This window comes from Balaenoptera physalus (genome assembly GCF_965194825.1).
Source record: "Balaenoptera physalus genome assembly, chromosome: X".
In the NCBI taxonomy this organism is placed as follows: Eukaryota; Metazoa; Chordata; class Mammalia; order Artiodactyla; family Balaenopteridae; genus Balaenoptera; species Balaenoptera physalus.
Window position 1 is genome coordinate 48291039 of NC_138903.1, and position 16447 is coordinate 48307485.

The 16447-nt window shown below is 36.3% G+C and overlaps 1 pseudogene across 1 annotated transcript in view; it reads right to left on the bottom strand.

Moving 5' to 3' along the window:
- Window positions 1-5248: 5248 nt before the first annotated feature.
- LOC309652155 (inter-alpha-trypsin inhibitor heavy chain H6-like) overlaps window positions 5249-16447 on the bottom strand; it is a 46811-nt pseudogene continuing 35612 nt past the window's right edge. Inside the window, exon 6 of the transcript XR_014268757.1 lies at window positions 5249-14650. The product of XR_014268757.1 is annotated as an inter-alpha-trypsin inhibitor heavy chain H6-like (transcript). The remainder of the gene's footprint in view (window positions 14651-16447) is intronic.

A 16447-nucleotide genomic window follows, 5' to 3' on the forward strand; every position in this document is an offset into this window, starting at 1 on the left:
CTAAGAGTCAAGAGACCATTGTCTTGAGGTGCGCAAGTAGAGGAGATTCAGAACACCACCTAAAGAAGCATCAGAGATGGACGTGAGCCGCGGCTATCAGCACGGCCACAAGAAACGGGCATGAAATGCTAATGCTGCTACTGCAGCCACCAAGAATCCTGTGTGCAAGCACAGATCACTATCCACACCTCCCTTTCCAGGAGCCTGTGCAGCCCACCACTGCCAGGGTCCCATGATGCAGGGACAACTTACAGGGAGAACACACGGCACACCTCAGGCTGTTGCAAAATCACACCAGCCTCTGCCACCACAGGCTCACCCCACATTCCGTACTCCTCCCTCCCCCTAGCCTGAGTGAGTCAGAGCCCCCTAATCAGCTGCTCCTTTAACCCCCTCGTTTCAGGGTGAAGAACAGACGCCAGAGGGCGACCTACATGCAGAGATGGGGCCAAATCCAAAGGTGACCGCCAGGAGCTGTGAGAACAAAGAAGAGAAAGGGAAATTTCTCCATGCAGCCTCAGGAGCAGCGGATTAAATCTCCACAATCAACTTGATGCACGCTGCATCTGTGGAATACCTGAATAGACAACAAATCATCCCAAAATTGAGGTGGTGGACATGGGGAGCAACTGTAGGCTTGGGGTATGCTGTATGCGACTGACTAGTTTCTGATTTTTAAGTGTATCTTAGTATAGTTTATAGCACATATTATCATTGGTGGATTTCTTTATTGCTTTGGTTGCTCTTTTCTTTTTTTTACATAATTTTAAATTTTAATAATATTTTAAAATTTTTTATTTTAATAACTTTATTTTATTTTCTATTTTTTTCTCCCTTTTCTTCTGAGCTGTGTGGCTGACAGGGTCTTGGTGCTCCAGCTGGGTGTCAACCTGAGCCTCTGAGGGGGGAGAGCCGAGTTCAGGACATTGGTCCACCAGTGACCTCCCAGTCCCATGTAACATCAATCACCGAGAGCTCTCCCAGAGATCACCGTCTCAACGCTAAGACCCAGTCCAACTCAACAACCAGCAAGTTCCAGTGCTGGACACCCCATGACAAACAACTAGCAAGACAGGAACACAACCCCACCCATTAGCAGAGAGGCTGCCTAAAATCATAATAAGTTCACAGACACCACAAAACACAACACCAGACGTGGTCCTGCCCACCAGAAAGACAAGATCCAGCTTCATCCCCAGAATACAGGCATGAGTCCCCTCCACCAGGAAGCCTACACAACCCACTGAACCAAACTTACCCACTGGGGGCAGACACCAAAAACAACCAGAACTACGAACCTGCAGCCTGAAAAAAGGAGAATCCAAACACAGTAACTTAAGAAAAATGAGAAGACAGAGAATTAAACAGCAGATGAAAGAGCAAAGTAAAACCCCACCAGACCAAACAAATGAATAGGAAATAGGGGGTCTACCTGAAAAAGAATTCAGAGTAATGATAGTAAAGATGATCCAAAATCCTGGAAATAGAATGGAGAAAATACAAGAAACATTTAACAAGGAACCAGAAGAACTAAAGAGCAAGCAAACAAACAATGATGAACAACACAATAAATGAAATTTAAAATTCCCTAGAAGGAATCAATAGCAGAATAACTGAGACATAAGAAAGGACAAGTGACCTGGAAGATAAAATAAATGGAAATGTGGAATAAATGTCTCTGTGGAAATGACTACCACAGAGAAGAATAAAGAAAAAAGAATGAAAAGAATTGAGGATAGTCTCAGAGACCTCTGGGACAACATTAAACACACCAACATTAGAATTATAGGGATCCCAGAAGAAGAAGAGAAAAAGAAATGGACTGAGAAAATATTTGAAGAGTTTATAGTTGAAAACTTCCCTAATAAGGGAAAGGAAATAGTCAATCAAGTCTAGGAAGTGCAGAGAGTCCCATACAGGCTAAATCGAAGAAGAAACATGCCAAGATACATATTAATCAAACTATCAAAAATTAAATACAAACAACAAATATTAAAAGCATCAAAGGAAAAGCAACAAATAACATACAAGGGAATACCCAAAAGGTTAACAGCTGATCTTTCAGCAAAAACGATGCAAGCCAGAAGTGAGGGGCAGGACATATTTAAAGTGATGAAAGGGAAAAACCTACAACCAAGATTATTCTACCTGGCAAGGATCTCATTCAGATTCGATGGAGAAATGAAAATCTTTACAGACAAGCAAAAGCTAAGAGAATTCAGCACCACCAAACCAGCTTAACAACAAATGCTAAAGGAACTTCTCTAGGCAGGAAACACAAGAGATGGAAAAGACCTACAATAACAAACCCAAAACAATTAGGAAAATTGTAATAGGAACATACATATCAATAACTACCTTAAATGTAAATGGATTAAATGCTCCAATCAAAAGACATACACTGGCTGAATGGATACAAAAACAAGACCCATATATATGCTGTCTAAAAGAGACCCACTTCAGATCTAGGGACACATACAGACTGAAAGTGAGGGGATGGAAAAGATATTCCATGCAAATGGAAATCAAAAGAAAGCTGGAGTAGCAATTCTCATATCAGACAAAATAGACTTTAAAATAAAGACTATTACAAGAGACAAAGAAGGACACTACATAATGATCAAGGGATCAATCCAAGAAGAAGATATAACAGTTGTAAATATTTATACACCCAACATAGGAGCACCTCAATACATGAGGCAAATGCTAATAGCCTTAAAAGGGCAACTCAAAAATAACACAATCACAGTAGGCGACTTCAACACCCCACTTTCACCAATAGACAGATCATCCAAAATGAAAATAAATAAGGAAACACAAGTTTTAAATGACACATTCAAAAAGATGCACTTATTTGGTATTTATAGGACATTCCATCCAAAAACAACACAATACACTTTCTTCTCAAGTGTTCATGGAACATTCTCCAGGATAGATCATATCTTGGGTCACAAATCAAGCCTTGGTAAATTTAACAAAACTGAAATCATACTAAGTATCTTTTCCAAACATAACGCTATGAGAATAGATATCAATAACAGGAAAAAAAACTGTAAAAAATACAAACACATGAAGGCTAAACAACACACTACTAAATAAGCAAGAGATCACTGAAGAAATCAAAGATGAAGTCAAAAAATACCTGGAAACAACTGACAATGAAAACACGATGACCCAAAACTTATGGGATGAAGCAAAAGCAATTTTAAGAGGGAAGTATATAGCAATACAGTCCTACCTCAAGAAACAAGAAATATCTCAAATAAACAACGTAACCTTACACCTAAAGCAATTAGAGAAAGAAGAACAAAATCAACCCAAAATTAGCAGAAGGAAAGAAATCATAAAAATCAGATCAGAAATAAATGAAAAAGAAATGAAGGAAACGATAGCAAAGAACAATAAAACTAAAAGCTAGTTCTTTGAGAAGATAAGCAAAATTGATAATCCATTAGCCAGACTCATCAAGAAAAAAGGGGAAATACTCAAATCAACAGAATTAGAAATGAAAAAGAAGTAACAACTGACACTGCAGAAATACAAAGGATCATGAGACATTACTAAAGGCAACTATATGTCAATAAAATGGACAACCTGGAAGAAATGGACAAATTCTTAGAAAAGCACAACCTTCTGAAACTGAACCAGGAAGATATAGAAAATATAAATAGACCAATCACAAGCACTAAAATTGAGACTGTGATTAAAAATCTTCCAACAAATAAAAGCCCAGGACCAGATGGCTTCACAGGCGAATTCTATCAAACATTTAGAGAAGAGCTAACACCTATCCTTCTCAAACTCTTCCAAAATGCAGCAGAGGGAGGAACACTCCCAAACTCAATCTATGAGGCCACCATCACCCTGTTACCAACACCAGACAAAGATGTCACAAAGAAAGAAAACTACAGGCCAATATCACTGATGAACATAGATGCAAAAATCCTCAACAAAATACTAGCCAACAGAATCTGACAGCCCATTAAAAGGATCTTACACCATGATCAAGTGGGGTTTATCCCAGGAATGCAAGGATTCTTCAATATACACAAATCAATCCATGTGATAATAACAAATTGAAGGATAAAAACTATATGATCATCTCAAAAGATGCAGAAAAAGCTTTCGACAAAATTCAACACTCATTTATGATAAAAGCTCTCCAGGAAGAAGGCATAGAGGAAACTCACTTCAACATAATAAAGGCCATATATGACAAACCCACAGCCCACATCGTTCTCAATGTTGGAAAAACTGAAACCTTTTCCTCTAAGATCAGGAAAAGACAAAGTTGCCCAGTCTCACCACTATTATTCAACATAATTTTGGAAGTGTTAGCCACAGCAATCAGAGAAGACAAAGAAATAAAAGGAATCCAAATGGGAAAAGAAGAATTAAAATTGTCACTGTTTGCAGGTGACATGTTACTATACATAGAGAATCCTAAAGATGCTACCAGAAAACTACTTGAGCTAATCAATGAATTTGGTAAAGTAGCAGGATATAAAATTAATGTGCAGTAATACCTTCCATTCCTATATACTAATGATGAAAATTTGAAAGAGAAATTAAGGAAACACTCCCATTTACCACTGCAACAAAAAGAATAAAATACTTAGGAATAAAACCTACCTCAGGAGACAAAAGACCTGTATGCAGAAAACTATAAGACACTGATGAAAGAAATTGAAGGTGATACAAATAGATGGAGAGATATACCATGTCCCTGGATTGGAAGAATCAACATTGTGAAAATGACTATAATACCCAAAGCAATCTACAGATTCAATGCAATCCCTATCAAACTACCACTGGCATTTTTCACAGAACTAGAACAAAAAATTTCACAATTTGTATGAAAACACAAAAGACCCCAAATAGCCAATGCAATCTTGAGGGAAAAAAATGGAGCTGGTGGAATCAGACTCCCTGACTTCGGACTATACTACAAAGCTACAGTAATCAAGACAGTACGGTACTGGCACAAAAACAGAAATATAGACCAATGGAACAGGATAGAAATCCCAGAGATAAACTCACACACATATGGTCACCTTATCTTTGACAAAGGAGGCAAGAATATACAATGGAGAAAAGAGTCTCTTCAATACATCATGCTGGGAAAACTGGACAGCTACATGTAAAAGAATGACATTAGAACACTCCCTAACATCATACACAAAAATAAACTCAAAATGGATTAAAGACCTAAATGTGAGACTGGACACTATAAAAGTCTTAGAGGAAAACATAGGCAGAACACTCTATGACAAATCACAGCAAGTTCCTTTTTGACCCACCTCCTAGAGAAATGGTAATAAAAACAAAAATAAACAAATGGGACCTAATGAAACTTCAAAGCTTTTGCACAGGAAAGGAAACCATAAACAAGATGAAAAAACAACCCTCAGAATGGGAGAAAATATTTGCAAATGAAGCAACTGACAAAGGATTAATCTCCAAAATATGCAAGCAGCTCATGCAGCTCAATATCAAAAAAAACCCAAACAACCCAATCCAAAAATGGGCAGAAGACCTACATAGACAGTTTTCCAAAGAGGATATACTGATTGACAACAAACACATGAAAGGATGCTCAACATCACTAATCATTACAGAAATGCAAATCAAAACTACAATGAGGTATCACCTCACACCAGTCAGAATGGCTGTCATCAAAAAATCTACAAACAATAAATGCTGGAGAGAGTGTGGAGAAAACGGAACCCTGTTGCACTGTTGGTGGGAATGTAAATTGATACAGCCACTATGGAGAACAGTATGGAGGTTCCTTAAAAAACTAAAAATAGCACTACCATATGACCCAGCAATCCCACTCCTGGGCATATACCCTGAGAAAACCATAATTCCAAAAGAGATATGTACCACAATGTTTATTGCAGCACTACTTACAATATCCAGGACATGGAAGCAACCTAAGTGTCCATCGACAGATGAATGGATAAAGAAGATGTGGCATATATATACAATCGAATATTAGCCATAAAAAGAAATGAAATTAAGTTATGTGTAATGAGGTGGGTGGCCCTAGAGTCTGTCTTACAGAGTGAAATAAGTCAGAAGGAGAAAAACAAATATCATATGCTAACACATGTATATGGAATGTAAAAAAAAAAATGGTTCTTATGAACCTAGGGGCAGGACAGGATTAAAGTTGCAGGCGTAGAGAATGGACTTGAGGACTCGGGGAGGGAGAAGTGCAAGCTGGGACAAAGTGAGAGAGTAGCATTGACATACATACCACATATTCTTAAGCCAATCATCTGTGGGTGGACACTGGATTGCTTGCATGTCTTGGCTATTGTAAGTAGTGCTCATATGAACATTGGGATGCATGTATCTTTTCAAATTAGAGTTTTTGTTATTTCTGGTTATATACACAGGAGTAGAATTGCTGGATCATATGGTAGCTCTATTTTCAGTTTTTTTAAGGAACTTCCATACAGTTTTCCATAGTAGCTGCACCAATGTACATTACCACCAAGAGTTTAGAGAGGTTTCCTTTTCTCCATATGCTCTCCAGCATTTATTATTTCTAGACGTTTTAATGATGGCCATTCTGCCTGTTGTGAGGTGATACCTCATTGTGGTTTCGATTTGCAGTTCTCTAATAATTAGCGATGTTGAGCATCTTTTCAGTTGCCTGTTAGCCATCTGTATGTCTCCTTTGGAAAACTGTCTATGTAGGTCTTCTGCCCATTTTTTATTGTGCTGTTTGTGGGGTTTTTTGTTTTGTTTTTTTTTTGGTATTGAATCATATGAGCTGTTTTTATATTTTGGATATTAACCCAATATCAGTGATATCATTTCCAAATATTTTCTCCCATTCCATGCATTGTCTTTTCATTTTGTTGATGGTTTCCTTTGTTGTGCAAAAGTTTTTAAGTTTAATTAAGTCCCATTTGTTTATTTTTGTTTTTATTTCTTTGCCTTGGGAGACAGATCTAAGAGAATATTGTTATGATTTATGTTACAGAAGGATTTATCTATGTTCCCTTCCAAGAATTTTATGGTGTCATGACTTACATTTAGGTCTTTACACCATTTTGAGTTTATTTTTGTATGATGTGAAGGAGTGTTCTAATTTCATTAATTTACATGACTTACATGTCTACCTTTCCCAACACCACTTGTTGAAGAGATGGTCTTCTCTACATTGTGCATTCTTGCCTACTTTGTTGTAGATTAATTGACCATAGTTACGTGGGGTTATTTCTGAGCTCTCTATTCTGTTACATTGATCTATATTTCTGTTTTTGTGCCTATACCATGCTGTTTTGATTACTGTACCTTTGTAGTATTGTCTGAAGCCTGGAAGACTTATGACTCCAGCTTTGTTTGTTTTTTCTCATGATTGTTTTAGCAATTCTAGGTCTTTTGTGGTTCCATATAAATTTTAGGATGATTTCTTCTAGGTATGTGGAAAATGTCATGGGTATTTTGATTAGGATTACATTAGATCTGTAGATTGCTTTGGGTAGTATGGCTATTTTAACATTATTAATTCTTCCAATCCAAGAGCATGGGATATCATTCCATTTCTTTGAGTTATATTCAATTTCGTTTATCAATGTTTTATAGTTTTCAGAGTATAGTTCTTTCACTTCATGCTTAAGTTTATGCCCAGATATTTTATTTTTTGACATGATTTTAAACAAGATTTTTTAAACTTTCTCTTTCTGATATTTCATTGTTAGTATAAAGAAATCCAACAGATCTCTGTATATTAATCTTGTATCCTGCTACCTTGCTTAATTCATTTGTTAGTTCTAATAGTTTTTGTGTGGAGACATTAGGGTTCCCTATATAGAGTATCATGTGATCAGCAGATAGTGACAGTTATACATCTTCCCTTCCAATTTGGATATTTTTATTTCTTTTTCTGGTCTGACAGCTGGGGCTAGAACTTAAATACTATGTTGAATAGAAGTTGTGAGAGTGGACATCCTTGACTTGTTCCTGAATTTAGTGGGAATGCTTTCAGCTTTTCACCATTGAGGATTATGTTGACTGTGGGTTTGTCATAAATGGCTTTTATTATGTTGAGATATGTTCCCTCTATACCCACTTTGGTGATAGTTTTTATCATGAATGGATATTGAATTCTGTCAGATGCTTTTTTTCATTTATTGAGATGATCATGTGGTTTTTGTCTTTCCTTCTGTTAATATGGTGTATCACATTAATTGGTTTGCATATGTTTAACCATCTTTGTGACCCTGGAATAAACCCAACTTGATCATGGTGTATGGTCCTTTTTATGTATTGTTGGATTCATTTTCCTAATATTGTGTTGAGGATTTTTGCATCTATATTCATCAAAGATATTGGCCTATAATTTTTTATTTAATTTTTATCAGAGTATAATTGATTTACTATGTTGTGTTAGTTTCAGGTGTACAGCAAAGTGAATCAGTTATATCTATACTTATATCCACTCTTTTTTTTTTAGATTCTTTTCCTATATAGGCCATTACAGAGTATTAAGTAGAGTTCCCTGTGCTATACAGCAGGTTTTTATTAGTTATCTATTTTATATATAGTAGTGTGTATATGTCAATCCCAATCTCCCAATTTATCCCTCCCCCTCCCCATCCCCTGGTAACCATAAGTTTGTTTTCTACATCCATTACTCTACTTATGTTTTGTACATAAGTTCATTTGTACCCATTGTTTTAGATTCCACATTAAGTGATATCACTTGATATTTGTCTTTCTCTGTCTGACCTACTTCATGTAGTATGACAATCTCTAGGTCCATCCATATTGCTGCAAATGGCATTATTTTGTTCTTTTTTATGGCTGAGTAATATTCCATTGTATATGTAATTTTTTTTTTGTAGTTTCTTTGTCTGGCTTTGGTATAAGGGTGATGGTGGTTTCATAGAATTTGGGAGTGTTCCCTCCTTTCAATGCATTGGAATAGTTTGAGAAGGATAGATATAAGTTCTTCCTTGTATGTTTGGTAGAATTCCCCAGTGAAGCCATCCAGTCCTGGATTTTTGTTTGCAACGAGTTATTTTTATTAGAAATTTTATTTTGCTTTGAGTGATCAGTCTGTTCAAATTATCTGTTTCTTCTTGAATCAGTTTTGGGAGGCTGCCTGTTTCTAGAAACTTGTCCATTTCTTCTAGGTTGTGCAGTTTGTTGGCATATAACTGTTCATAGTATTCTTTCTTTCTTTTTTTTCTTCTTTGTATTTCTGTGGTATCAGATGTTATTTCTGCTTTTTCATTTCTTATTTTGTTTATTTGGATCCTCTTTTCTTCTTGGTGATCCTAGCTAGAGGTTTGTCAATTTTGTTTATCCTTTAAAAAAGAACAGCTCTTGGTTTTATTGAACTTTTCTATTGTTTTTATCTCTATTTTATTTATTTCCTCTCTGATCTTTATTATTTCCTTCCTCCTGCTGACTTTGGATTTTGTGTGCTGTTTTTTCTAAGTCTTTTAGGTGGTAGGTTAGGTTGTTTATTTGAAAATTTTCTTTATTCTTGAGGAAGGCCTGTATCACTATGAACTTTCCCCTTAGAACAGCTTTTACCCCATAAATTTTGTAAGGTTGTGTTTTCATTGTCATTTGTCTCAAGGTATTTTCTGATTTCTTCTTTGATTTTATAATTGACCCATTTTTAGTAGCATGTTGTTTAGTCTCCCTGCGTTAGTTCTTTTTCCTGTTTTTCTTTCTGTTGTTGATTTCTAGTTTCATACTGTTGTGGTCAGAAAAGATGCTTGAAATAATGACAATCCTCTTAAATTTAAAATTGCTGTTCTGTGATCTAGTATGTGGTTTACCTTAGAGAATGTTCTATCAACACTTGAAAAGACTGTGTTTTCTGTTTTGTTTTGTTTTGTTGATGTAGTGTCCTGTAGATATCAATTAAGTTCAACTGGTCTATTGTGTTATTTAGGACTTCTGTTGCCCTATTGATTTTTCTGTCTGAATGGCCTGTGTATTGATGTCAGTGGGGTGCAAAGTCTCCTACAATTATTGAATTCCTGTCATTTTCTCCCTTTATGTCTGTTAGCATTTGTTTTATATATTTATGTGCTCCTGTATTGGGTGCATGTATATATATATATATATATATATATATATATATATATATATATATATATATATGCTTCTATCTCCTGTTCTGTTTAATTTCCATTATTCTATCTTCCAGACCACTTATTTGTTCTTCTGTATTATTTAGTTTTTCATTTGTTGCCTTTTGTTCGGTTTTCATCTTGGCAATAGAGTTGTCTAATTTTGATTGGCTCCTCTTTATAAGTTCTAGTTCCTTGTCACAGTGATCTGCATTTCTATCAACAGACTTTCTTAATTCCTTCAGCATTTTTATTACAGCCTTTTTGAACTCGGGTCTGGTAGACTGGAGAGTTCTGTTTCATTGTTCTTTTAGGGGCTTTCTCTTGTTCTTTTAATTGGGAGTGGTTCCTCTGCCTTTTCATTTTACTTATATTCCTCTGACTCTATGAATTTAGGAGATACATTTACCTACTGTGGTCTTGAAGGACTGTTTTTATGTAGGAACATCCTTGTGTAGGCTGTGAGTTCAATATTTTGGTGCAAGGGCTGTATTTGGTATGGATGCCTGCCATGTCCTTTCTCAGAATGTGTTGTTCATTAGTCCCTTGCTAGTGGTGTGATTGGCATTGTGGTGACCAAAGCCTGCAGTGGATGTTTGGTGGGACCTCCTCTTTGCTCTGTCAGGAGCAGGGTTTGCTCCCCAGTTGTTGGAGTAGAGGTCCCACCTCTACACTATGGTGTGAGATAAGTGGGACTGGAGCACTCCCACTGGAAAAGGAGCTGCTGTGTTTTCCTCCCCAGGAGCTGCCCCTCAGGACATAAAACTCTATGACATCACCTGTCACCCAGTGTGTTTGCTCACAAAGTACACTGTTGTTGGCACTGCCCTCGGCCCCTCCTAAACTGTGGGGATGCTGGTAATCAGCTCAGATTTCAGCCTCGCTTCTGCCTGTGTGCCCGCAAAGCCTGCTGCTGCTAGCACCCAACACAACCCAGCCATGAGAGCACAGTAATCAGCTCAGATTTTCCCAGGTGCTGCACTCACAAAGCCACCAGCATGAATCTGCTGAAGTCGCACACCCACCAGGAATCCACTTAGATTTCAGCTCTGCTTCCACGTGTGGGTAACCCTCTGGTGCTTGCACAATCCCAGAGCTCTGCTGTATCCCCTATGAACATGCTAAGAATGAGGCTGTTATGGCAGGGCCACACCCCACACTTCACAGGCACATTAACGGTGGGGCTCCTACAGTGGACCTAGGCTCCATAAAGTGAAACTCATAGAAACAGGGGGTAAAATGGTGATTAATGGGGGCTGGGAGGCTAGTAAAATGGGGATATGCTGGTCAATGGATACAAGTTTTCAGTTATAAGATTAATAAACTCTGGGTGTCTAATGTACAGCATGGTGGCTATAGTTAATAACATTTAATGTATACTTGAAATTTGCTAAGAGAGTAGATCTTAAACATTCTCACCACACACACACAAAAATATGTGAAGTGATGGATGTGTTAATTAATGATTGTGTTAATCATTTCACAATGTTTATGTTTATCAACTCATCAAGTTGTGCACTTTACATATATATGATTTTCTTTGTCAATTATACCTCAATAAAGTGGTGGTGGGGGGAATAAAGTCCATTTAAACATGAAAAAGAAAGAATTCCCAGTTGACAGTTCTTTCAGCATCTTAAATATGTTATTCCACTGTCTTCTGGTCTCTGAGTTTTCTACTGATAAATTGGCTGATGATCTTATTGAGAACTCATAAGTTATGTGTTGCTTCTCACTTGCTACATTCAAAATTCTCTCTTTGTCTTTAGCTTTCAACAATTGAATTATATTTCTTGGTATGTATTTTTTTGTGTTTATCTTGCTTGACATTTATTGAGTTCTTGGACTTGTAGAGTCATATCTTTCCTTTCATTTGGCAGATTTCTAGCCATTATTTCTTCAAAAAATCTCTTTGTCACCTTCTCATGTCTCTTTCTGGGACTCCCATAATTCGTATATTGTCCTGCTTTATTGTGTCCCATAAGTCCCTTAGGCTCTCTTCATTGTTTTCATTCTATTTTTAATTTCTGCTCCTCAGACTCACTAATTTCAAATGTCCTATCTTCAAGCTCACTGATTTTTCCTTTTGCCTGCTCAAGTCTGTTGATCTTCGCTAGTGAATGCTTCTATTCTGTTGTTATAGTTTTCAACTCCAGAATTTTTGTTTCTTTCTTATAATTTCTCTTTGTTGATATTCTTATTTTGATCATATATCATTGTCCTGATTTCCTTTAGTTCTTCTCTTTGTTGTTGTTGTTGTTTTAGCTTTTTGAGCATATTTAATTCAGTTGTTTTAAAGTCTTTGTCTAATAAGTCTGAAGCCTGCATGTCTTCAGGGATGGTTTCTGGTTCCATCTTTACTTTTCTCCCTTAGAATGAGCCATGTTTTCCTGTTTCTTTGTGTGCCTTTTAATTTTGTTGTTGTTATTGTTGCTGTTGTTGTTGAAAATTGGGCATTTGAAAAAAACTGCCAACTCTCTCAATCTTTGCAGACTGGCTCTGTGCTGGGGAAGTCTTTCACTAATCAGCTGAGCCTTGGTTCTGAGGCTTCTGATAAGCATGAGGAAAAAGCTTAATATCTCCTTGGACCTTTTTTGAGCATGTGTCTTGACTCAGCCTCTGTGTAGCTTTTTGAAATTTCTCCACATACTTGGTTGCTTTTAAATATCATAACTTCTGAAAGAGTCTTTTCTTGAAGACTTTGATGGTCTGGTGTATGTTTCACTTGTCAATGTTCCTGCAGCCTTCCCAAGGTGTCCCCACTGCTTCTCCTGCCTGAGAACAAAGTTGAGCAAAATAGAGAACAGTCCATTAGACAGCCCTCAGACTAGTTAAATTGTGGCAAATAAAGTCTGCTCTGCTCCCTCTAATTTAAAAGAGGATATTGGGAAGTAGGCTGCTGCTTCCTCCAGACCAGGACATGCCAAGCCTGGGAGGGTGTGGCATAAAAGCAAACAAATATATCATGGAATTTTCTACCATTTTGAATGTGGCATTTTCTTGACTGGGCAATCTCTTGGGTATTGTAGATCTTTTATTGTCTTCCAGAACTCCTATAAAGGCATTTTTTGTCAATATCTAGGTTTTTTTTTTAATGTTTCTATGGAGAACCAGGGCCTGGAGTTTCCCAATACATCATTTTGTTGATGTCACTCAGGCTTATCTCTATTAAGGAAATTGGATGAATAACTAATAACCTTCCAAATCAGAAAGCACCAGACCCAGAGGAGTTCACTGGTGTATTCTACAAAACATTTAAGAAGAAAGTATATTAATTCTCTAAAATCTGTTCCAGAAAATAAAAGTATAGGAAATACTTCCTAATTTATTCTGTGAAGGCAGCATCACCCTAATACCAAACAAGTCAAAGACATTATAAGAAAGAAAGCTACAGACCAATATATATCATGAACATAGATTCAAAAATCCTCAACAAAATACTAGCAAATAGAATCCAACAATGTATAAAAAGAATTACACACCAAGTGGAATTTATTCTAGGTATGCAAGGCTGCTTCAACTAATGAAATCAATTGCTGTGATCCATCATATCAGCTGGCTAAAGAAGAAAAGTCAATCAACAGATGCAAAAAATGCATTTGACAAAACTCAACACCTATTTGTGATAAAAACTCTAAGCAAACTGGGAATAGAGAGAAATTTTCTCAACTCGGTAAAGAACATCTACAAAAACACCTACAGTTAACGTCATACCTAATGGCAAGAAACTAGAGATGCTTTCCCACAATCAGGAACAAGGAAAGGATATCCTCACTCACCACTCCTATTCAACATCATACTGCAAGTCCTAGCTAATACAATAAGACAAGAAAAGTAAATAAAGGCATACATAGTTGGATGGAAGATCTAAAATTGGTTTTGTTTGTTTGTTGTTTTTGTAGATAGCATAATTGTCTATGTAAAAAAATCCAAATAATCAGCAGAAAATCATCCTGGAAATAATGATTATAGCAAGACTGTAGACAAGGTTAATATACGAAACTCAATTGCCTTCCTATGCACCTGCAGTGAACAACAGGAATTTGAAATTAGAGCAGAATGCCATTTACATTAGCACGAAAAGAATTAAACACTCAGGTGTAAGCCTAACAAAATATGTGCAAGATTTATATGTGGAAAACTAAAATACTCTGATGAAAGAAATAATAGTGAGAAATTAAGATAAAAATGCAAAGTAAGATACAAATTAAGTAAGATGCGAATACCCTTTATCAGATTGAAATCAAGCTTGCCAAGAGTTTTAATCCTGAACAGGTATTGACTTTATCAATTCTCTTGGTACATCTACTGAGATGGCCATTTTTTGCTTTATTATGGTAATGCAAAGAATAACAATCATTTCGTTTTTAAGATCAAATTTATTGAGGCATGATTTGTATACAGGATAATGCAGCCATTTTACATTTACAGTTTAATGAGTTCGACAATGTATACACCTCTGCAATCAAGATATAGAATATTTCCATCACCCAAAAATGTTCCCTCATGCTCCAATGTCTAGGCAACAACTTATCTTCTTTCTGTCAAAAAAAGATTATTTTGTCACATAAATAGAATTTATAAAAGAATTTACAAAAGGAATTTATAAAAGGATATCATATAAATGGAATTATATACTATATACTCCTTTGAGAGTGGCTTTTTTAACTCATCATAATGTATTTGAGATTTCTCCATGATTTTGCATACATAAGTTTATTCTGTTTATTGCTGAGTTGTTTTACATTATATAAAGATACCATTATGTTTATCCATTTGCCCATCAAAAAGTGTTAGGCTCTTTTCCAGATTGGAGGCTCTTATGAATAAAGCTTCTATGAACATTTCTGTGCAAGTCATTTATGGACATGAGTTTATTTCTCTTGAGTGAATACTTAAGAATGAGATTGTTGAGTCATATGGTAAGTGTATATTTAAACTTACGATTTTTTCCAAATTGTTTGCCAATGTAGCCACAACATTTTGCACTCCCACCAACAATGCATGAGAGTTTCACTTGTTCTACATCCTCATAAGCACTTGGAATTTTCAGTCTTTTAATTTTATTCATCCAGTGGTTGTGTAGTGGTCTGTTAGTGTGGTTTTAATTCTCATTTACCTGAGAGGTGGTGATATTAAACATCTTTCACATGCTTGCTGCATATTTGTACATCTTCTTTTGTGAAGCATTTGTTCAAATATTTAGCCCAATATTTAATTTGTTTTTAATTTACATGTGGTAAATTTTATATTTTGGTGTATGTTCTATGGATTCTAACAAATGCACAGATGCATATTATTACCCTTATGATAAAAAGAAACAAAACAGTTCCATGACCCCCTAAAATTCCACCATATTAAACCTTTGTAGTCAAACCCTCCAAACAACTTTAATTCCTAGCAACTTCTAATCTGTTCTCCAACCTATAGTTTTGCTTTCCCAAAATGTCATATTATATGATTTGGAACCTGGCTTCTTTCACTTAGCATTGCTTATCCTAGTTCTTAATTGGTTTTGTGTGTTCTTATTGTTGACTTTTAAGAGATCTTTATTTATTCTGTATTTTTCTAACATACATTGCAAATATATACTCCCAGTCTGTGGTTTGCCTTTTCATTTTATTGATAGTGTCTTTCAAAGGGCAGAAGTTTGTAATATTGACAAAGTCCATTTCATAAAGTTTACCCTTTATGATTCATGCTTTGTTTTTTGCATTGATAAACACTTTAGGTTGTTTCCACATCGTGGCTATTGTGAATAGTGTTGCAATGAACTTGGGAGTGAAGATATCTCTTCAAGATAGTGATATTGGGGCTTCCCTCGTGGTGCAGTGGTTGAGAATCTGCCTGCCAATGCAGGGGACACGGGTTCGAGCCCTGGTCTGGGAAGATCCCACATGCCGTGGAGCAACTAGTCCCGTGAGCCACAACTACTGAGCCTGCACGTCTGGAGCCTGTGCCCCGCAACAAGAGATGCCGCGACAGTGAAAGGCCTGTGCACCGCGATGAAGAGTGGCCTCCGCTTGCCGCAACTAGAGAAAGCCCTCGCACAGAAACGAAGACCCAACACAGCCATAAATAAATAAATAAATAAATAAATAAATTTATTTTTAAAAAAACCCAAACATATTTGGCCAAGTTTGTATTAGGACCAGAGATAAAATGTATAAAATGTTTGACATATGGTAGGCACTCACTAAATGGGAAGTATTTTTTAAAAGCATAAAAAAAAAGATAGTGATATTGTTTCCTTCAGATATATACCCAGCAGTGGAAATTCTTACCTTTTGAGGAATCTCCATACTCTTTTCCATAAAGGTTGCACCATTTTGCATTCC